At 40.3% G+C, this 23706-nt stretch overlaps 2 long non-coding RNA genes across 4 annotated transcripts in view; both read left to right on the top strand.

Annotated features, from left to right (window-relative positions):
- LOC145448396 (uncharacterized) overlaps positions 1-23706 on the top strand; it is a 445163-nt gene that overhangs the window by 146426 nt on the left and 275031 nt on the right. The window lies entirely within an intron of this gene.
- On the top strand, positions 2694-3216 carry LOC145439657 (uncharacterized). Its single transcript, XR_013915309.1, has 2 exons — positions 2694-2770; positions 2835-3216. It is a non-coding gene; the product is annotated as an uncharacterized LOC145439657 (long non-coding RNA).

The raw sequence follows: 23706 nt of genomic DNA, 5'->3' as shown, positions 1-23706 counted from the left end.
CCAAATCCTCAAATATAAATTCAGCACCGGTCCGTTGTATGTGTATTGCCCACTGAGCTATATAAACACTGGAGTGCGCAACTTACCGTGACGGCGGAGAAAATTGAAAAACAGCTCTGGCTACCTACTTGCGCACCAGTGATGAGCATCGGACGGACTCGGATAGCATTCGGACCGGATATTAGACGATTTTGTGGCAGTCGGATAGGACTCGGATATTATCACAAATATTTTTTCGGATATTGTCGGATAGTTGTAACTTTTGATAGGATATTTCCGGATAGTTGTAACCAGATGTGAGATTTGATTACAGGCCTATAAAAAAAGTCATCAATTCAATAACCAAAAACAGACAGCTGACACCTTACGATATGACAGGTAGCAGTCTAAAAATGTTTGTCAAGAGTCCAAAATAATATAGATAAACTATTACCACTACCATTCTAACCATTCAAGAGTAGACAATACTATAAGATCAGCGATGTTATCAGATTTATTAGCTAAAACACATCAAGCATACCATACTTGCCAATCTAACGATTTATAATATGTGAACTGATAAACGATGGTATGATTGGACATGAGCTCGCCTGACATGGTCATCATCAGTACGGTATGCTCGCAGAGCAGTGTCTGAAGTTCGCAAAATTGAAGGTATAGTTTCAACATCAGTCACAGAACTGCGTTTGCTTCCCGCCTTCACATGTAGTTTTTGAGCCCATTGCTGATGAATGTCACAATAGGGCATGCAATTTCTAGAATCTTCAAAGTTGTTGTTGTGGCAGTCTTCTGTAGATTAATATACCGGTAAGTCAAATCCCTCTTTGCGTACTTGTAGCATGAATGATTTTCATGCTGCCACAGTAGTTGTATGATACCCTTTCGATCAACACTATACCGCGGTGCTTGTGCTACGGCACAATCTTTAGCTACCATGAGTCTTCCAGCAGTTCATGATCATAACGGAATATATCCTGATGACGTTTAACAATGTAATAACTCCGTTCCGTGAGAAGGTATTCCCCGTGTGGACTTGGACTTCTCGTCAGCTTAGCACGTCGAGTTAACAGCTATTCACACACTTGCAGCCCGGTCACTCAAATAAGAATATGCATACAAACATGTACAAGTAACTTTCTGTAGTCAGAAAATTATATAGAACATTATGTAAGAAGATATATACACAGATAAAATATATGATAATTAATATAATGATGCCTTGACGGTACAGTAGCCTACCAGCCTGTTTGAAATCATTCAAGATACATGCATGTCATATTAAGGCAAACTAATAACATATAACAAGGCTATAAAATCCATAATTCCTATATACCGTTACAACGAAAGCAAACCTACTCAACTCTCCTGCTTACTCTTCCCTTCCTTCAGCTGCTATATTTTCTCCAATATGATTGACGGAATCAATCATCCAGAACCACTGAGCCATACAAGAAAAAGCTGTTAGTTTTTTTTTGTCAGGCAATGGTCTGTTTAAGTAAATTTGATTTCAGTTGAAGAATTGTGAAAAAAGACTTTGTCGTGATTATGGTGCTTTTCGATATGATTTCAACGAGAGACCATGCAAACAGTTTGAAAGTCAATCCCAAGGAGTGTCGATCAGTGCGTTAGTGATGCGTCATGTCTCTTGAGTGGAGCTCTATCAACTAGTGTATTGCATTATTTGAAGACCTTGAATGTTGTCAAACTCCTCGTCTGAGTGTCAATTTGAGCTATGATTCCGTACTGTCGGAGTTTCGTTTCTCCATTATAATGGATTGAAGAAAGTCGACGTCTTGAGAGATAGCACAGCAATAGTGAAGTGTGGAGGGATTGCATCCGGATTTATGGGACACTGGCTCTGCTGAATGCTACAATTACTATGTTCAAGTAAACACCACACGTTTTCAAGTGGTACAATGAACCTTACAAACCATATCCGAAAGGCCAAGGATGCAGCACAGTTGAAGATGAGTTTCTTCTCTTCCAATAAACAAGTTGGCAAGACAACTACTGACCAGCTACTGGAGAGGAAATTTGGACAGATTGAGGGACATTCAGGATGGTGCTATTATTGACATTTCGTGTGACTCGACTATAAGCGTTATGCTCGAAGCTTTGAACTGATTGACCAAAGGCATTATAAGCATCAGCAAGTTGCTTCTAAACAGGCCTTCACGCCTTCCAGCACTTGTCGGTAAAATGTGGCTTATCCGCATCCAATATTGACCATCTCCCGATTGTAAAATTCCATGGTCACAACTTGCTACTATTACTTCTTGATATATATTTGGTAATATGGTTAAATGCCTGATTGTTACATATGGCCATGGCCTAATAATCTTTGTCATTTTTCATTTGCTTTTGATCGAGATTCCACTTTCATTCGCACACTTACTTCAAATTAGTAGCTTTGTTTCTTTGCGTTAACTTTCCTATAATTAAAATTCCAATTTTCGTTCATTCCATAGATACAATTCGTGATCTTCTAGTGCAGAACTGTAACTAAGCTCAGCTTTACAATTGATATTCTGCGATATCATTATTCGATAAGGATTTTTCGGATTCTTGTAAGAGATTTGTGGATAAATTCGGATAGTTGGATGAGATTATCCGGAGTCGGATGGATAGTTCCGCAGACACCAAAACTGTCGGACGGATTCGGATTCTCAAAATCCAACATCCGCTCATCACTGTTGCGCACTGGTGCTTATGGTGAACTACTGGGATTCTCCGTGTTTTACGCTTTTCGAGGGGTTTTCGTCTGGAATAAGTATGTTTTATCACAAAACTAACACAGACCATATTAATGAACTATAGTATACCCTTTCTAATAGGTATGTCAGCCTTGAATGACGCCATGGATTGCATTTGCGACTTCAGTATCCATAGATGGATCTAAAACGGCGAAGACTCGTGTGTAACTTCAAGGGATACTGCATTGCAACGACATTCCGACGCGAATATTTCAACGATTAGCTTCTGACTACATCAAACTCAACGTGAAGCAGTCTTGAGTAGCACTGATGCTAATCGCCTTCGGTGATGTTTGCTTGCGAGTGCAGGAACACATCAAGTTTGCTCTCGATGTCTCAAAGAAGTCATCTAAACCTAAACTGCTTCTGCCCTGTCCATGATTTTGCCACGGTTATTAAACTGTAATTGTACTATGACTATACGGTTCTATGCACCAGAAATATATCAACGAGATCATTGTGATATACGGTATTTTTATTTCAGCGATCCACATATGGACATAGAAAGAGTATGGTTCAACTGGGCAATTCATAAATAGTTTTCAACGTTGCCGGAAATATGCCAGTCTTTTGTGCCACCGAAATAAAGAAGGATAATTAGTTTCTTGCAGATTGAGATGACCAAATAGGCTTGTCATTGAATACGGTACCCTGTAAAACCAAAATATCAGAAACAGAACAACAAAACTAATTCATGTAATTGCTTGTGTGTCAGGAATGCTGAACACTTGCATTTAAAACAGAACTAGCCAAGAAAGAAACATGTTGACATTGATGCTACTGAAATAATTCCTGGTGGAGTTGATATAGTTGCCGATTGTCAACATTGAAATCTTTTGGGTGAAATCTGGCTTTAGGTTAGGGTATACGAGGTTTTAAGATTTTTATGGTAGAACTGTTAAAATATATGGAAATAGTTCTTTACAATAGTATTTTCTTTTGGCGATTTTTAGCTAGATGTATGTATGTATAATTATTGGGGCGTTTTTTTTACCTAAAAAAAAGGGAAATTTTGACCTAAAAAATCAAAATTTTGAACTGAATCTTGACCAAATATTGGCCTAACATATGCAAATTAGGTGTTTTCCCACATAATGTTAAAATTGTACCACTCAATCTTCATTTCCGGCTGGAACTGACTGTCCTAACGACGCAGTTTGGCCTGAAAAAAAACGTTTTTGGCTTAGAAACAGGCAACTTTTTACATGAAAAAAACAATATTTTAACGAAATCTGGCCCTATGAAGAATTCCAGTGGTTACAATATGTATTATGGTAGAAATAATTGAAAGATGTTGTAGTACAACGAGAGATACTTTCCTACATTCTTGGGTAGAAAGTGCATGTCCTTACTAAGAAGCTTGCCAAGGACGTTTAACAGCAGCAGTTGTTGGCTGACAACACTCAAGTTGTGCGTACACTGCTGGTGACACACCGTGTTGCTTTATTCTGACAATGTTGTCTACATCACAATTTTTCATCGTGCGCTTCCTAATGTAAGAATGATGCAATGTCCAAGAAGTCTTTCTTCAGTTAGGATATTGCGGTATGTTGACCATAACACCATGTCTACCTATTTGTTTTATTTGACCGTTTACGGTTCACAATGAGCAGACAATTAGCCGTTTACAACGGTAGTCCTATAAAATAGGCTACAAGCTTTAAAATATCAAATGATATGTACACCGACAGTGCAGAATCTACGATACAAACGAAATGCAGATGTCGAAAAAATTTTGACTTGATGAAAAATTTTGACAAATTTTGACCTAACGCTACAATTTTGACATGTCAAAAAAAACCGCCCTAATAATTATACATAAATGATTTCTGTAGAAATTCCACCCCCTAGTTAAGTGAGGGTCTCGAGACGATTTCATTGGGTCTGTGACAGCTTTTCGACCAAATTGCTACTAAGCACGGAAAAGTCAGGCCGCTGGTGAAAATAAATCAAAAATCGTCAGATTATATTTTCATCTGAACAAGACACACACAGATAGGAGCATGCCGAACGACCAGTTGCAGTTTCTTAAACTGGCATCCACCTTGGCCTAGTGCTCGTCTGCTCGATGTCACAGTTTCTTTCAGTGTCAGTCTCTATTCCGCGGATCTTTCTAGCTCATTCCATTGTTTCAGAGCTCTTTCCATTCTTTGGAGCAGATCCTTTAATATTTTGAGGGCTTCCAATTTTCTCTCTTGATGTCTCCAATCCATTCGTTCTTTAGAGCATCATTGCTACCAAGGGAAACTGAACACATACCATAGTAATAATCAGGTGTTCTTAAGCATTCCTTCAGCTGCAATGCATAATGCATAATACAATCATCTGTTCATGTATCTGTAAATAGAAAATTTTTCAAAGTGTCAAGCTGGCATCAAGCAAAATGTTAGATGAAAAATTGTCTCCCTTATAAATGCTAAAATCTCACAGATAAAAAGTAAGTGGATATCGCCGCTTACACTGTATTTCCTCATCCTCGCTATAACTCCTCACAAACTCGATACTGCCTTCAAACGTTTTGTACAGCCATAAGCTTATAACTTATATTATAAGCACAGCACACCTGACCGACTGATCCCCACCCCCCTCGACATTATCTTGGAATCACCTGTACAGTGTACATGGATGTGAAAATGCATATGGATGAAAAATTTAAAAGGATCACCCAGTGATCAGTGATATTAGTTCAGAGTTGTGAATCTTACTTCGATAGCTAACTGCTGTTCTGACATCTGAGTTATATCCTGTTTCTATCGTACTTCTTATTCTATTCCCAGAATTCCCGATGTTATAATCTGTAAGTTATAGGAATAAATGGTTTAGTATAAACGCAATATCAAAAGATAAACGGCTGATAACTAACAGTACCTGATTATTAGTCCGTTTTATGAAGGTACAATGCGTAAACCCATAAGCGCCCAGGTAAAATTTCCGACGACTAGGTAGCCAAGGAGACAAAATGGCTACGCTTCAATTGTCTCCGCTGGAGACAACATTGGGAATGCGAGATGCGCACCGCTTGGTATTGCCGCACTTCCAGTAATGCATTTCATTTCTTCATGCATTCTTTTAGGGCTCGTTTTACTAAATCGCTTATCTGTTTTTCCCCAGGTCATGACTAGATACGGATCGGCCTTTAGTGTCTCGGGTCGTATTCGGGACGATTCTTTGCCATAGAACGAACAATCTATGGTCCATTCTGTCCTTATTTTCAGCGCATGGTGATGCCATTTGTCGAAAAATCCCTGCCACAAAGGTACTTTAGCCTACTGTCATAGGAATAATTGATTGAATATGACCAACTTATTCGGCTGAGTTGCCACCTAATTCTCCCCTCTTTAAATTGCACTAGCTTCTCTAGCTTCTTTCTTAGTCGTACAATTAGCATGAACTTCGGCAAATTCTTGGAATAGCAATGAAACTTGTATGCGATATGCCGTGAAGAATTCCACCAAATTGAGGACTGTAATATCTTCTTCATTCCATGACCTCGCATTATTCGATACCGGATCCCAATTCCAATGATGCCATTGGTATGGTTTATTGTCTCGAACATAAATCACGCTCCGATCAAACACTAGAGGATGCAATTCAGGCAATATCTCAGATCTTTTCCGGTATGTTGTCGCATTGTTTGTTCTGCATTCGGAGATATATTCGTCATGGGACGAGAATATTGTTGTATTATGGAAGTATTTTTCCACATAATTCACAGATCTCGATCTTACTATTCCATATGTACTAGTTGGAAAATTCGAAAGAGTGTCATCTTTTTCGTCGCATTCTGATGTCATGTTGTACTTGACTTCCTCCCATCCGGCTATAGGTATCCATTTATGAGTGGAGTTATTGCCGTGTAACGATTCATCATAGACTTCAGTCTGTAACCAGTGTACCTTGTCTTCTATGCCAACAATTGTAGATCCGAGCTCGGGATTATAGGTTGTTTTTCATCCGTCTGATTCGTTTTCGATCCTCCGCGTCCAGCAGAACGCAATAAATGACCATGATAATCCAGCAATAGACAACAGAAGCAATGCGAACGTGGCCCATTCCGAGTTCACAGGTGGTATGTATATTTCAAATATGTTGTTCTTTTCCACCGTGGTTGTTTCAGTCACACTCGATATGTTCACTTCCGACATAGGTATTGTAACTATTATCTGTAAAGCGTATACCATTGTTAGTATTGTATTCAGTGCTAAATGTTCAGTTGCACAAATATCAGTCTATCAATGTCGCAGTCCCAACGAAAATCACATTATCATCTCTCAACTCGTTAGGTATAAAGTGTTTGCTCGCCCATAACCAGTTTTTGCTTCCATTCCATTGCCATAGATGTAATGGCTGACATTGTTCAGTATTGTTCCAATTTTTCAGGACCTCCTTACGAGGGTACTTGGATTTACTCTGTACACTAGGTAGTGTAACAGATATTCTGTGTCTCTTTTCCCAACCTTTAGGCGCCAACTCACAAGTAGTGAGTATACCGAATTTGTATTTATATCCCTGCAAATATTTTTGTTTCATCGGCAATACTCCATTGTCCAATGCTTTACGGCAGGGGTTCTCAACCCGCGGCCCGCGGGCCGCATGCGGCCCGCAGACGTTTATTTTGCGGCCCGCGACATCTTTCATTATGAACGCAATTATTACTGACACGGTATTGTTACATATTAATTTAGCTGCTTAGCTCTCTTATCTCTCTTTCGTTTAATTAATCATTTTTGATGTGTTCTGGTTTCTTGATATATGCTCGAGTTTAGATTGTTATTGTTTTGAATCCGTATTCGGTTGGACTCTGGTTCACGACAATCCCGCTATACGTAGTACATTTTTTAAAGAGTGTTTTACTCACCGCGAATGGTTTGAACAGAAACAAGAGCACGGAATGGGCAATAAAACGGCAAAAACTGGGTTTGTGACTCAGCGTGGAACAATGAATTTGTTTTCTCAGAAATAAATAGAAGACCGTTGTATCATACTTGTCGAAGAACCGTTTTCGTATGGCATAACGTTTGGAGTTATTCAGATCGCCTGATCTTATAAATAACGTTGCTAGCTAGGTTTCAAGCCCAGTAATCCATATTTCGAGGCATTTAAGATTGCCGACGACGTTGCAGACAAATCGTTCAAAATTGCTGGGAATATCGCTAAACCCAAGAAATTTGCTAGAGAAAGTGTGTTTTCAATAAAATTCTGCGAGTATTTGATGTTTCCGGAACTTAGCAGCAATTACAACAGCACCTGGCATATGTCGAAACTACAGTTGTCTGATTCAACCATGACCAAAAGAGTTACAGCAATGTCAGTCGATCTTTTATCGCATGTTCTGAAACACGTAGTCACGTAGACTACTTTATCCTAGCATTGGATGAATTCACCGACTCCACAGACTCTGCATATCTAATTATCTGGGTGCATTTTGTCAGAGTGAACATAGAGAAAATGCAGGCTGGGCCAACGTGGGAGGGGAACCAGCGAAAAACACCAACTTGACAAAGCTAACTAATTTATATATGACTGAGAGCTCAATGTGATAATGGCTTCTCTAACGCAAAAGTTACCGTAATTTTATACTTGCTCTCTTCCGGTTTGAAGCAGAGAGTTCGGTTCTCTGTTGAAAGGGTTTAAAGGGGAATATATCGGCCTGTATATGACTGGTAAATAGGCTACAGTAGCCTAAATTTAATAGTAGCCCACAATTACATGGCAATAATGTTTTGCGGCCCGCAGCGTCTTTTGCTGTTAAAATGCGGCCCGCGATACAAGGGAAGTTGAGAACCCCTGCTTTACGGTATTCTCCATCAGTGAAGTAAGCGTATAGCTTATCCACATTAGGATGTATCTCATAGGATCGAAACATTCTCCAAACTTCACTCAAGCTTTCTTCAAACCCCGGCCTTTGTTTTCTTCAGTCATTTCCTTGCATTTCATTGGTTATACTTAATTGTAGTGGATTTAGCCGTGAGTTACTGGGTAGAGGCCACACAGTAATAAGCGCCAGACGGTTCACGTAATTATTTCCTGATGCGGTAGGTTTCGTATTCCATCCATGTCGTATCATTCCATATTCCCTCAGTCTCAGATGCATAGCAGCATTAGCCGACTTACTAGGGTAATATGGTAGATTCCTATTCATCTGAAATAGATATACAATCATTAGGAATTATGTCCGATGATAGTACAACTTTCGACGCGTCATTCAAGGACCATAGTGATTGCGGTTTGAGTCTTTCTATGTCAACGCAGATGCAGACTTCTCCCTTTTGCTTCGCATCTCTTTCGTCCGTGTATAGATGTACAAAACGTCTTCCCATTTTAGCTATGCCTTCTGCCATAATAGGGGATACTCGGTTCTTTCGAGTAGCATGAAACAATGTTGTTAGCCCTTCCGGGTTAAGCCACTGCTGCATTTGCGGATTCTGTCCTTTAGTATGTCCTTGTTTTGCCGCAATCCCATGCTCCGAGATCATTATTCTGTCATTCTCAATCCATTCCTTCGGATCATCATAGCCATATTTCATAGCACATGCCATAGGGTGCCAACCCTTCTTCTGTAGCATACATTCTGTATGCCTGAGATGTTTAATCAATTTTCTGTTAAGCTTTTCCTTCTCATTTTTTGTCATTCCGCCTTTCTTGATAGCTATCCAGGCCAGTGGGTCACCTTCTTCCACTGCCGTGTTTTCTACAAACATTCTTGATAGTGCATCCGCCGTGAATATTTCTGATGTAGAAATATGAACCACGTTTCTGATATTGTAGGCGCTGATCACAGCTACCCATCTCATCATTTGCGGGTCATCTGAAGCTTGTTTGTTACCCTCAGTGACTTTCTTCAATATTCCCATTACTCCTTTGTCCGTAAGTATTGATACGGGTCTACCCAGAAGTATAGAACCCCATTTCTCGAAAGCTCGTACCACCGCCAAAATTTCTTTTTTACACGCACTGTATGAACTTTTTTCATTAGGTTTCCATTTCTTTGAGTAGTAAGCCACGGGATATATCTGTTTGTGGGAATGGGCTCTGCGTTCTCCGTTTGGTATAGAACTGCACCCATCCCGTCCAACGCTGCGTCTGTTTGTACGAAGATTGGTAGCCCCATTCGTATATGAAAGAGCGTTTTCGGTCGTAGTAGAACATCACGCATTTTCGTGTAATGTTCAAGCAATTTTCGTGTCCATTTAACAGGTACTCGCCTGCTTTGTGACGCTGGTACACATCCTGTCTGGCTATCAAAACACGCCAGTATCATCGCCATATCTTCAAAGTGCGCTGCCAAATATCTTAAAGCTCCAATATATCCGCGTAGTTCGAATATATTCCTGGGTGGTGGCATTTCACGCAAGGCCCTGATCCTTTCAGGTTGTACTTTGACCGTATCTTCATCCAGCAACACGCCAAGTAGATTTATTTTCTTCTTTCCCACAAAGCACTTATTGATACTGATGGTGAGTCGAAGTTCAGCAAGTTGAGCAAACACCAGATCTAGTAATACTAGATGCTGTTCATCTGTCTTTGTTATGAGTAGAATATCATCAATGTATGCGAATATAGGGCACGCTTTTTCCTCTTCTTCTCCCCATCCATGGGTTTTTGCAAGCTTTCTGTATTCTCGCGTTACTGGTTCTACCAATCCTTCATTCATCGATTGCTGGAATATTGCCACAGCATTTTTGAGGCCCATAGCTAAACGTTTCCAACGTAGTTCTCTATTTCGTACTGCAATTCCCAGATATTTGCGATATTGTTCTGGCACCTGCACGTGATAATATGCCTTGGTGAGATCTATCAGCGTTTTCTTCGTCCTTCCCGATGCTTTATGTATCAAATCAGATATCAGAGGTGGTACTACATTTGTAGCTTTAGTATTGTTGTTGAGAGGTACGAAATCTTGAACTACTCTCATAGGCGGATCCGGTTCCCCCGTTAATCCTTGTTCAAGGTGCCGTTTCAATGCTTCCTCCTTCTGTCTGTTGTTCTGTTTTTGAGCCACTACAAAGGGTGAGGTTTTCCATTCAGAGTTACCCACTTCAATAACGCCCAATTGTAGATATCTGTCCAGTTCTTTTTCCAATCCCCTTGTATGTACGTCATTTCGTAAGGTATACGCCTTTCCTACGAATGGGTCGACTGTCTCGTCTTTGAGCTCAAGCGTGAACTTGTAGGGTAAACCTGAATCACGTGATAGATTCTTTTCCAGACTGCCTATTTCGTTCTTCTATTTTTCGAAGATTGGTAACCAAATCTCAGGTTTCAGCCCTTCCCATTGATTCTCAGGGTCTTCAATATCTGGTGGTTTATAATCTTCATTTGCAAGTATAAGCGCTTCAGCAGCTGTTCTTTCCAAGTCCTGTTTTAGAGTAGATTCTTCGTCTTCTGCTAGCACGAATTGACGGACTTCCGCTCCCCAGGCCTTGCCTGTATTCTCTTGACTCATCGTATGGTAAGCCTAGGCAACAATATTAAAAACAAGAAATCGAGTGACAACATGTTGCGCTACTAAGCTATTGTAGAAAATTTTTACTTTTGATAAATCTATCGCAAATTATTCTGCTTTATTGTAGTGTACGAAGATATCAGAGGTGGTCAGTAACGAAGTACTTCTACTTTTTCGAAGTACTCAAGTAGTTTTCATCTACTTCTGGTACTTACTCAAGTAGATCTGATTTTCGCTACTTCTACTTCTACTTGTTAATATTTTGTGATCTACTTACTTACTTTTCGCTATTTTCAGTTTGTCAAGTAGAAGTAGTTCAATCTTCCAATCAGGAAGATAGCCTGAGGAATTTCGGGGCTGTTTTCAAGGAGTATTGCCATCTAATTTTCATAAAAGTTTAGTAAAGCACAGAATTTCCGTCACGCTTCGCGCCCAGTGGATACGGAGTGACCATGCAGTATGATTTCACGAAAGTATCGGTGAATATAATTTAGATGGAGGGTTGGCGTGGTTCCGTTCACACCACACTGTCGCCCTTCGCCCATATGAAATAATTCATCACAGTATGTATGGCTCATCATAAACTTTGAAGCTGATGTTTCGCAATCTAGCATTTTCTTGTCATATCGTAATCTAGCAAATATGTCCATGGCGTGTCCTAATCTGGAAGAGTGGACTTTTTTTTAAAATTTTAGAGCTGTTTTAGCATACTACCTTTGATACTTTCTTGACTAAAAACATGAAATACATATTCTACTTTTAGAAGTAGTATTTATATTTCACTTTCAATTCCCAGTGTCATATACTTTGAGTTATAATTAATATCAGTTCTGTTATCCGAATAACATACATGTTGAAGTATAAAAGTAAGTGCAGTAATGCCTTAAATTTTTGGAAATAAAGCTACATAATATGGCTATTTTACGGTCCACCATATTTTTTATTAACGTTTACTAATCGCACAAAGTGTTTAGACCGTATCCTATACAACTTCTCCTTATTGCTCTTCGACTAAACTACGGGCCTTATAATATGGGGGATGACGCCATACCATGCTATTTTCCAAAACGTATTGTTCGAGAAAACAGAGGATTAGTATCGCATTTCCTTGCCAATACTATCATTTTCATCCCATGATGTGGACGAATGCTTCTGCTATCGAAAATTGGATACCTGCTGGTATGCATCAATATCAATCAAGCTCGTCACCTATCACATAGCTCAATTTGCACCTTTTTATAATCCATCCAATCAGGATCATTTTCACAACTACTTACTTACTTGAGTACTTCTAGAGTCAGTCAATTCTACTTCTACTTCAAGTAGTTTTAGGTTGCTCATGAAAGAAGTACTTCTACTTGTACTTGAGTAGATTTTTTTCGTCGCTACTTCTACTTCTACTTGAGTAGCTTTCTTGACTACTTTGACCACCTCTGGAAGATATACCAATATGTGACTGGCTGATGGATCTGCCAATGCGTCGGAACTGATATTTCAGTCATCCCATCTCAAGTGCTGCGGCCAGAATAATCAGATTTTTGGTTGACCTTGCAAGTTCACAATCTGAGCAATCCATTTTGGATGATATTATAAATTTCGGAAATTACCTCGCGGGCCACTCAAAAACCTTCTCGCGGGCCACGGGTTGCCGGCCCTGGCATAGAGTTTGATCTACAAACTAAGTGATTTATGCGCAATGAATGGTCGCCGCATCACTTTCCCGTGGCCTAAGGTTAAACCCCCCGGTGAACTGAGTGACGTCATAATCCAATAACTCGAGAGTACCGTACTGGCAACAACAATAGCAACAACCTGCTTATAGCAGTTCAAAGAAATGGTTTTGCAGTGGAGGAGACTGATCTGCCGCCGGGGTCGGAAGCTTCTTTCAACAAGAGCTAGGATAGAACGAAAATGTTTCAGGGGAATAGTGATATGAGGCAGGAGAGAGTGATGGATAAATATGCCTCATAAATTTTAAACTCGTAGCCTGGATTAGAATGGGAATGAACAAGGAACACTGCAGGTTTTTAGGCTACATAGAGTGATGCTGATATCTGGCTCGTCATACCGATGTGGTCGAGTTTGAGTTTAATCGAGAATTACCAATATCAGAAACTTCCAAGAATTCACTGACGAGTAGCCCATAATCATTATAAAGCACTAAGGGCGGAGATAATAAAGTTGACGGATCTGGGAGAATGCTAATCATGTGATAAGGAAACTGTAGATTGGGACCCATTTTAGGCGGAGATGGTAAAGTTTGCAGATCCGGAAGAATGCTAATCGTATGATCAAATACTGCTAATGGCGACGCATAAAGTTGAAGAAGGTTTCGCGCGATGGTTAGTCGAGGTCTCCAGAGTTTTCAATCAAGCGGCGCGCGTTATAATGCGAAACTATATAAACTATAAAAACTATAGAAACTATAAAACTATATAGATTCCACAATCCTTCATCGCCAAATGAAAGTCGTGTCCTATTCGATACAACTAAGAAACGGATATCGCTCTGCAATGGTGGTTAGGCCTTAATAATTCGTTGATTGCTTAGTGAAGCTATAGATATAATGTTAACATGGTGAATCCATTACCCAGGCTAGGAGACAATCGGAATTGTCGGAAATAATTCGGCGTAGGAATGTTACGCAGTGTACCTAGTTTCTAACTAGTAATCTATAGTTTGTCCCAGCTAGTTAAATGAAGAGATTAACACTAACTTTATGCGCTGCGATCAAACGGTTTCCTTAATCCTGGGTTGATAAATCCTGACGAAGGGGATAATCGACTTAATTGCTAATCCTACTTTATTATCTCCGCCCTAAAAGTCTATTTGTTGAGGCATTCACCGGTATTTGGACAGAGGATTTATTGAACATAAATCGAACGCAGCTTAATGAATGTGTTGTGTAATTTTATGAATCCGTACGACCACATTATATGGCATGATGAGCAGGTATCAGTGTTGGGATGACTCGAGTCACCTTTCTCGTAGGACTTGTCTTGAATCGAGATATTTGCTAAAATGACTTGACTTGACTTGACTCGGCGTATCGAAAATCTGGATTGACTCGTGACTCGGAGCAGAATTCACGAGTCAATTTCAAGTCATCGAGTAATGAGTAATCGGTGTCGACAAAAATCACGGTATCTTGCATACAGGGCATGGTATGGTATGGTATGGAACGAGAATTTTCCATACTCCATACTTGCCTTACTCTCTCCATACCATACTTGCAATTTTCCATACCATACCAACATTATTCCATACCATACTTGATACATATTCCATACTTTCAAATACATCAATATCATAAGTATAGTACCTTTTCTAGCACCTATATTATTGATATTTTGGAAGTCATTATTGCTTAAACTAGCCATGATGCGAATCTAACTCCTGGTAAAAGTTTCAAAGAGTCTGTTTTGTGAGGTTTAGTTCACATTGGTGCTATGCCGTGTACCTCTACTCTCCAGCTTCCGCGAGCAAATTGAGATAGTCAGCAAATTGTTATCTAGGACCGTCCATAAAAGGGACTGGCAACATACGGCCCGCAACGAGATTTTGTCCTGCCCGCGGACAGTTTCCCGTCTTACATGATAATGTGGCCTGCGGCCCCAGTCTGCCGAGATTCCCCACTACTTGCCTAAACGTCAAATTTTAGTGAACACATGTGATTACATAGGTCTGCGCACTGCGCAGCGTGCGAGAGTGGAGCTTACTGGTAAGTTCTTCAAAGCGAGAAGACTTGCATTTTCGGCATTTACGATGAACTCAACCCTGATGAATTGATATCTTGGTAATTTTTGGGTAAAGGGGCTGATCAAACGCTTTGAAATCTTAATTAAGAATTGCACTGTGAGTTAGTTGATCAGAGAGAAGCAGACATGGCGGCACCTGTATGACAATGCTGTTCTCAAATCTACATTGTATTTTCATCATCAGCGAGAAATAGCTTTGAAGTGACATTGCTGTCGATAACATACACATTCAATAAATACGATTTATTCCTTGTATATATGGGCGAATAATTTATTCATTCAGCAATCCGGCCCGCCAAGTACTTAATTTTCCTATATCCGGCTCGCCGACTAGAGAAGTTGCACGCCCCTGCCCCATAAAAATATCGTCGCATTTCCGGTACATTGGCAGGAGGCACATGCAAGTTTGAAGTAAATACTCGCAAAATAATTTATAATATAGACGCACCCATAAAATATCCCAGCTGCAGGCGATCAATACTGCAGCGATCTGCGTGATCATTAATACAGTATTTGGTTGGGGTTAGTGTGGCGAGAATTTCAAACTAAATCTACCCCACTTCCTGATCTATAATCCTAATGCGAGAGGGTTTGAAATATGACCGATAAGTATAAATGTGCGGATGTTTCAGAAGAAATTCAATTATTAATCACATTGAGCATTAAGTAAGTTGCATCATGATTGCTTGTAAGCTCTCGTCACTCAAGGAATGAGGTAGTTGGAGTAGCCAACATTACCAATTATTGCGTCACATGATAGACTATGCTCGGAGACGTCATGTCTAGACTCAATAGAATATCGGATCAACATTACTGTTGTGATTATTACATCACAAAATCATGCCATTCCAAGTGCTCATAAAACCGTTGCACAAGCGTGTATTTGATCCTACACAGCGTTCAATAGTTCACGTTCACGCATAACAAAAGCGATCGTAATCCGTGAACGGCGAACGACGTACGCTTCATGAAGCTTGCACAGATCACGATAAAATGTATGAAATACCAAAGTATGGAAGTATGGAAATGTCGTTCCATACCATAGATTAAAATCTTCCATTCCATACCATAGTTGCATTGTTCCATATTCCATACCAAAATATCGATCCATACCATACCCTACTTCCATACCATACCATACCATACCATGCCCTGCTTGCATATGTTCGGATTGTTCGCAAAACGCTGGTGTAATCTGTGATAGCGACCTATCACTCAATGATTGTGCGTTTTACTGAGCCTCAATTGCTAAAATAAATCGACAGCAAACGAGGTGATCGAAGCTTACAGCTTACGTTGTCGTAAAATGGTATAGTGAAGTAATTTATTAGCGAAATGTCTATTTCTGTTTTCTGTTCTTACCCTGATCAAAGCTTTTATTTTAATGAAATTGAATTCGAATCTAGTTTATATAGTCCAAAACGATTGGCGCAGGTTCGAATTGTATCATATCCATATTCTAATAGGTAATGTATTGCATCTTATCAATTCTTTTCTCTATTGTCTATTTTGGCTGGAAACTATAAACTGAGACTATGCAGTTGCTTACGTATTTTAGCAGTTATACGTATATTAGGGTTGTTCAGAATTGACCGACTTTCAAAAAGTCTAGGTTTTCAGTCCGTTTCCCATGTCTTATACCTTAAAAACAAATTCTGGCAACTTTTTTTTGTAATTCATCCCCTGCATCCGTGTGCACACTGGACATTGGAGCGTTCAGGACTAAAATATCAGTTCCGACGTGTTGGCGTAGCCAGGGGTCATCCACATTTTCGTAGATCTTTGTATATGACCATAAACTAGAATATTTCAGATTTATCAGATTATTTGACTTAATATTTTTCAGCACTGCGTGTGATTTATTGCTTTTAGTATTGTTGCCTTCTCATGGAAATCCAAAATCCGCCTAATTTACGGAAGTGAGTGTAACTATATCGGCAATTACGCGAGAATGTGTGGTCCGACGTGCGACTGATGGGCGTCTGCGCTCGCGGAAAGATCGTTGGCGATGAAACTTTGCACTAAGTGATAGACGCATGTTCAGGCAAACCTTCGATATTGATATGCCCAAGCGCTGATTGATCATGTCCTGGCCAAATGAGCCCAGCAGTATACAGGAACGAACCACCACAATATGTGCAACTAACATTATTTTATTGACCTATGTTTTATTACTTTTGAGAAAATTCGCTCTTCGCGCGGCTACGACATGTACCTACACAGAATTTTCGTGACATACGTGTTTTTGTTGTTTCTAGTAATATAATTCCTTTTTACCTTTTCCTAATCCGGTTCGCTCGTAACACACGACTAAAATAACATCGACATCCAAGTGGCCTGGGCATTATAGGGTGGAATGAAAATGACTTTTTTTTTTCAAATCAAAAAAGGCCTTCCTCAATCCTGACAAATGACATAAAACTTCAATTAAAAGTGACTTCAGGGTGTTGCCCCCATTTTCCAGCCGGCAACCCCTCAATTTATGCGCGTGGGGGGGGGGTAAAATGGCCCATCTCGGCAACCGCTGGTCGTAGAGTCATGATATATAGCTCAAAATCTGCGGAAGCATCATGTTTCTATCTGTCTTCTGAAGAAAGTTTTCTCTATTGCGAACACAAAATGAGTTATAGCCAAAAAACTATATATACGCACATTTTTGTTGAAATTCAGCATTTATTTGTGATCTGTCATTAGTTTTTTTTAAAGTAAAGTAACACACTGGCAATACCGAATATTGGCCCCATATTACAAATTTATTCACAACACAGTCCTTTTAAAATCGGTTCAAAACATCATAATGAAACATTCACATTGAACGTCTTATATTAAAAATGCATTCTTTTGTCAAGTTTTTTCATCAGTTTACGAGACTTAATTTTTCGGCGAATGAGGCCATCTCGTCTTTGAAATCCCGAAACGTGCCCTGATGCTTCTGTTACGAGCTTTACATGATGTTCCATGCACTGTTTGATTGCGGCATGGATGAAACAAAATCAGAGGCTTCTCGCGGCAGTCTTCTAACTCTGCATCAGTTAAGGGGGCACTTCTATTTGAAAATGATTTTTTTAGGTGTTCACGTTCGTAGTCATAAATTCGTAAAGGTAGATGCGAGCCCCATGATTCATACATTGCTGGAAAGGGCAGGAAATTTCCTTTCCAAATATGGTCTTTATGTTGTACCATGATCATGTACCCGACCGGTACACTTACTCAAAAAATAATGAAAATATTGAACACGCGTATTAAAAATCCTAAAAACTCAAAGGTCTTTCAAGATTTTCCTTCAAATATTTCTGTAGTAATAGTACATATATATATCTACAAAACAATTGAGGGATTTTCAAAAATAGGTCTTCTAACAAAATTTATGATATTTTTTGTCAGCGAACCCTAAATTTTCATTTTTTTTCAAAATTCTTTCCTCTGTAAAAATTTTTCTGGACAAAATTTTGAGAAAACGCTCAATCATTTTATTATACATACCGTAACCATCATTTGTACAAAATTTCAGATGAATCGAACAAGCAGGTGCAGAGGAGATACAATTTTTGTGCAGAAAAAGTATATTTGAGAAAATCGCGTTTGAAAAAATAAAACCACAATAACTTCGAAAAACAAGGATAAGAACTCTGATCATGACATCAATGACAATATTAGTTGATTTGCATCACACATTGAACCATATATAACACAACCTGAGCATTAATAGCCGCCAGGCACATAGTCTGATGTGTCTTAGGAGTCTTGAACTCTTTCAATTTTTCACAGCGAAAGACCATCGAGATGCAGTCTTACTTTTTTTGTCCTTCAAACCAGTTTCATTTTTGTGAAAGTGTTCACTGGCAAGTTTAGGCTTTCAAGAACACTCAAGTACCCACTACATCCAATATTCCAGTTCAGTACGGACGTAGCTACAGCACGTTTTACTGCCATAGTTCATAAGTACTTATTCTTCAGGCACCTTGTCCCTATGGTCACGACGAATGACTCATTTTGGGATTTGGTGAATCCACCAATGCATCTTTCCATTTCAAAGATTCTTCTATACTCTAAATTTCCTTGATCGACTCATTCTAGGCAAATTGAGAGCTAGAAATGAAAACCAATCCAAGACAGTTATCCTGAAACAATAAATATTACCCAATATTGTCAGTCAGCAGTCAATGAATAAAAACAGATGAAATAGGAAAACACACAACCTCCATCTCGACCATTTCCTTGGTACTGAATAAATGAAGCAGCCAAGTATATGAAAGCATACATGCTAGAACACTTATTTATAGGCAGTGGCTACTCGTCCGGACCCGGACGAATAATTTTCTCAGGCTATTCGTCCGGCACCGTGTGACGTAGGCCCGTTACTATGGAGACTGTATGCGTTTTTGACAGGCTTCGGTTTTGTACATTATTTATTCGCCCTTCTGGTTACTGATTTCAATGGTTACTGTTACTGATTTGTATGCTCATAATTATAGCTCCGAGGGAAAGTTTACGCCATACTAATAATTGCAAATAGCTGTGTTGAAAGTACCAGAACTTGACGCCCACCTTTACCTTTACAAGAGATGTTTACCTACGCTTAATGTAGTGAGAACAAGTAGGATAGTGATTTGTAAGCTCATAATTGGAGCTCCGAGGGAATGTTTGCGCCATACGAAGAGCTCCAAAGTGCTATCGTTAAATAACCGGATGCAGTCAGAACACGAACGATTCGCTGAAATTCTTGCTGTCTCCACCTATTTCTGAACTCATGCAAGCGCCATTGACCTAACCAATTGTACGTGAACTTGCACAGCTAAGACGGAATTGTCACCTCTGCTGTACTACGAGTACTCATACTTGATGTTGCTGTGCAGTAATGATTGGAATACCAACTGAGAGAGACTGTGCGTCTTTATTTTCATACAACAGAAATACAGAACAAATGGACAGCAGCAATGATCATACAGAAAACATGTGCATGCACAGTATTTGATGTCGGATAGAAGAGATCGATACAGCCATGGAAGTCAAGTGGTCTGATAAAACCCGCATGAAACAAGTATGCCTACATTGTCTCTGCATCATCTGACTGTAACAAATCGTAGTTGAAAAGATGAAGAAAAATTAAATGATAGCAAATGAATGAATGAAGCAATGTCTAGGCGAAGTAGGGCAACAGTGTTAATAGGAGAAAAATACCAGTATTTGGTGTCGGATAGGAGAGATCGATACAGCCTTGGAAGTCAAGTGGTCTGATAAAAACCCCATGAAACGAGTATATGCCTACATTGTCTCTGCATCATCCGTCTGTAACGAATTGTAGCTGAAAAGATGAAGAAAAATTAAATGATGGCAAATGAATAAATGAATGAAGCAATGTCTGGGCAAAGTAGGGCAACAGTGTTAATACGACTATCAGAGGTAATCAGGTAGGTCAAGAGTGTTAATAGGACTATCAGAGGTAATTAGGTATGGCAAGAGTGTTATTACGGTGACAAGAGGTAATGAGGTAATTTTTTTTATAATCTGCCATACAGCAGTTCACAGATGGTAATCCATTCAAAATGATCGGTCAGTCGATAGATCTCTTGGTTAGGTAACTATTAAATGGGCCCAAGTAGATATTTCCCTTCGGTGAGGGTCCTGTATTAAGGGAGTGAACAACTTAAGCAGGTATGAAAAAGTCATCGAACACATACGACAAACTGTTCGAAAAATATTTGTGTATAACTTTCAATGTATATATGATCATTGGGTGTTAATCTGGTATGCATGCTGGCATTTCCGCACATTCCTTATTGCAGGTGACAGTAAATGCTGTGCATACAATTTGCTGCTTTCAAGATATTCAAGCATTGATAGCGTGTTTTCACTGGGAACATCATATCATCCATCATATGCGAAGTAATTCTTGATGTGGAGTATATTCACATTAGGTTAGGTTAGGATTGGGGTGGCGGGATTGTGGTTGCATGTGTGGGGTTAGGATTGGGGGGTCAGCACGCGTGGGTTAGGATTAGGGTGTCGTAAGATGAGGTTGCATGTGTGGGGTTGCGTATGCGTAAAATGGGGTTACAGTTGCATGTGTGGGGGTTGCGTATGCGGGGTTAGGATAGGGGTGGCAGGGTTGCACGTGTGGGGTTGCGTATGCGTAAAATGAGGTGGTGGGGTTACAGTTGCATGTGTGGGGTTTGCATGTGTTGGGTTGCGTATGCGGGGTTAGGATAGGGGTGGCAGGGTTGCGGTTGCATGTGTGGGGTTAGAAGGGTGTCGTAAGATGAGGTTGCATGTGTGGGGTTAGGATTAGGGTGTCGTAAGATGAGGTGGTGGGGTTGCAGTTGCATGTGTGGGGTGGGGTGGTGGGGGTGTGGTTGCAGTTGCGTGTGCGGGGTTCCGTATGCGTAAAATGAGGTGGTGGGGTTACAGTTGCATGTGTTGGGTTGCGTATGCGGGGTTAGGATAGGGGTGGCAGGGTTGCGGTTGCATGTGTGGGGTTAGAAGGGTGTCGTAGATGGGGTTAGGATTAGGGTGGGGGTGTGGTTGCAGTTGCGTGTGCGGGGTTAGGATAGCGGTTGCGGTTGCATGTGTGGGGTTAGGGATTGGGGTGTCAGCACGTGTGGGTTAGGATTAGGGTGTCGTAAGATGAGGTGGTGGGGTGTGCGGGTTGCGTATGCGTAAAATGAGGTGGTGGGGTTACAGTTGCATGTGTGGGGTTTGCATGTGTTGGGTTGCGTATGCGGGGTTAGGATAGGGGTGGCCGGGTTGCGGTTGCATGTGTGGGGTTAGAAGGGTGTCGTAAGATGAGGTTGCATGTGTGGGGTTAGGATTAGGGTGGGGGTGTGGTTGCAGTTGCGTGTGCGGGGTTAGGATAGGGGTTGCGGTTGCATGTGTGGGGTTAGGGATTGGGGTGTCAGCACGTGTGGGTTAGGATTAGGGTGTCGTAAGATGAGGTGGTGGGGTGTCATAGGAATGGGTTGGGGTTTAGGCTGAGGCTAATTTAACCCTAATTTCACGATACCAAGACTACAAAATGCTCATGGGGAACATTGCTTCTTCATGTTCATGTGGTTGTGGACCCGGTGGAAATTCCGTATCATACGTAACGCTTACTTACCGTTGGTTAGGTCGTAGACCCTTAGATAAGCTCTGAAATCTACGGCCGCCGTGGATGCAGTGAAAAGATATCTGGCCATACTTGAGCGCATCATTGAAATTTCGCCGAGTGGTTCGCTTTCTTACTGCATCGAGCGTACGTGAATCTCTCTTGTAGAGCTGGACGTAATTTTCTTTCTGGTATTTCTCCAAAGCACTTTTTAAGTCTTCATAAGAGGCGAACCTACTCTCGGAATTCATGCCGCAGTTACGGCCCACAGTTCCGGAAATCGCCGGCACCCATTCTGCAGTTGCGGCATGCTTACACCGGACGAATAGCCTGAGGAACTTTATTCGTCCGGGTCCGGACGAGTAGACACTTCCTTATTTATAAGCATACAATAAATACTACCCAATATGGTCAGTTATCAGTCAACAAATCAAAAAATAAATGAAAAAAAAACAGCCTCACCTCGCCTGTTTACTGAGTCTGTGAAGCAGCCAAGTTTATGAAGGCAGACTGGCTAGAACACTCATTTCGAGCTCTACAAGAGAGATTTCGCCAGGTGGCGCTATTTCAACCAGCAAACGCGAATGTTGGATTAGAATGAACATGACTGCAGCAAAAATTGGGCTGTAATTCTTTTTTTTTATAAAATGGTCCCCAAATAAAACTAGTTTTGAATAAGAAGGAGTTGTAATATCATAAAAATAAGGACATATTTGGAAAGAGCGTGAAATTTCCGTTCTAGATCGATGAAGAAAAAAAAACACCAAAATATTATTTCTAAATAGAAGTGCCCCCTGTGCTCAATCGCTGGAGAAAGTTGTTGATATAAGGTTCAATATCAACCAACTCGTGGTATACCTTTGCTTCCAAGTTCAACTTTGAGACACAGAATAAACGAACAGGACCGCAGTTCAATTGGGTGGAACCGCTATGACTCTCAATGTCCAGGAGTGAATTTTATTCAGCGGCATGTTTTACGAATCGCCAGCACCTTGGTCACACCCAATTGAAAAAAACTACGTGGAAGTGTATCTTGTTGGCCAGTTACTCAATTCAAAAAGCTCTCGCCACCACTTATGGCCTTTCAAAAGCTCCCATAGGAAATTGTTAGTGACTTAAGTAAGGACCAGTTATATGCTTATAAATGTGCTGGGCAATTATTCAAGGAAATGCTGATGATGATCTGGCTTACTTGGAGGTTGTACCACCGGTTGCGCATTCAAGATGGCTAACTTTAGGATGCAGTGCAGAGTTTTACGGTATTATGTAACAGTTAATGAACCGCCTTTAAACCTGGAGATTCTGGTTCGTTTTTGCCTTGAAGTATATTTTCCAACTTGGTTTGAGATCAAGGGAAACAAACATATAACACATGGACCCAGAAACATCTTCAACTTGATTAAACAGGTTTTGAATTTCTCTGACCGAAACGTTCGAAAAATTGCTCCAAATGTAGTGATAAGAAACGGTTATTCCGCACACCCCAAAAATATTATGATTGCAATGCTGGTAGATGATAATGAAGAAATAAGGGTGTGACCAAGGTGCTTGCGTTTCGAAAACATGCCGCTGAATAAAATTCACTTGTGGACATTGAAAGTCATAGCAGTTCCAACCAATTGAACTGGGGTCCTATTCGCTTATTCTGTGTCCCAAAGCCAAGGG

The sequence above is a fragment of the Botryllus schlosseri genome, chromosome 1, assembly GCF_051294905.1.
Source record: "Botryllus schlosseri isolate E-star chromosome 1, Bs_hap1, whole genome shotgun sequence".
In the NCBI taxonomy this organism is placed as follows: domain Eukaryota; kingdom Metazoa; phylum Chordata; class Ascidiacea; order Stolidobranchia; family Styelidae; genus Botryllus; species Botryllus schlosseri.
This window is presented reverse-complemented; position numbering and strand designations above follow the sequence as displayed.